The 631-nt window shown below is 36.3% G+C and overlaps 1 protein-coding gene across 2 annotated transcripts in view; it reads right to left on the bottom strand.

The window, feature by feature from the left end:
- Positions 1–207: 207 nt before the first annotated feature.
- sugp1 (SURP and G patch domain containing 1) overlaps positions 208–631 on the bottom strand; it is a 23,713-nt gene continuing 23,289 nt past the window's right edge. For both annotated transcript variants that reach the window (XM_081375394.1, XM_081375395.1), the window contains exon 14: positions 208–631. This exon is cut by the window's right edge and continues 462 nt beyond it. The gene's annotated coding sequence lies outside the window, so the exon portion shown is untranslated.

Genomic DNA, 631 nt, shown 5'->3' with positions numbered 1-631 from the left:
CTCTCTCTCTCTCTCACACACACACACACACACTACCCCTTAACCTACCCATCACGCACATACACACAAGTCAAGCGTTTTTTTTGTCTAGCCTATAAAACGCCGATATCAGGCCGAGCTCAACCGTTTTAGACGTCTCAATACGCAATCAATATAGTGCGCCAATAAATACACTTTTCTCATTAACTGCAGGAAAATGCGTGGAGAACTTTTTGCTTGGAAACCTTTTATTAACGTTGAACATATTGAGCAAAAGAAAATTTAGTGCCCCACTTGGTGGAACGAAACCCTATTTCTAGGCCTCTTTTAGGCTACTGTCAGCAGCCTATTCATTAAATATCTCAATAAATGATCATTTAAATCATTACCTCTTATCTAAGAATGGGTGACGCTGAGGAGAACTCTGTAATTGACGAGTGATTCGCTGAATATCTTAAACACGACACATCATAAGTGGTGTATTGATCATACTGTGATTCTGTTATGTTTATAAACAATAAAGATCTTTCTGATTCTAATTCAAAAACTGTTTTTACACATTTTTACTCCATAGAACATTTATACTTTAAGAGTTCATTTTTCACAGCACAGGATAATGTAAAATGTACTCGTGAAAGTATAAAGATGATTG

The sequence above is a fragment of the Scardinius erythrophthalmus genome (assembly GCF_964197995.2).
Source record: "Scardinius erythrophthalmus genome assembly, chromosome: 9".
Taxonomy (NCBI): domain Eukaryota; kingdom Metazoa; phylum Chordata; class Actinopteri; order Cypriniformes; family Leuciscidae; genus Scardinius; species Scardinius erythrophthalmus.
Note: the sequence above shows the minus strand (reverse complement) of the source record. Positions and strands in the feature narration are given on the sequence as shown.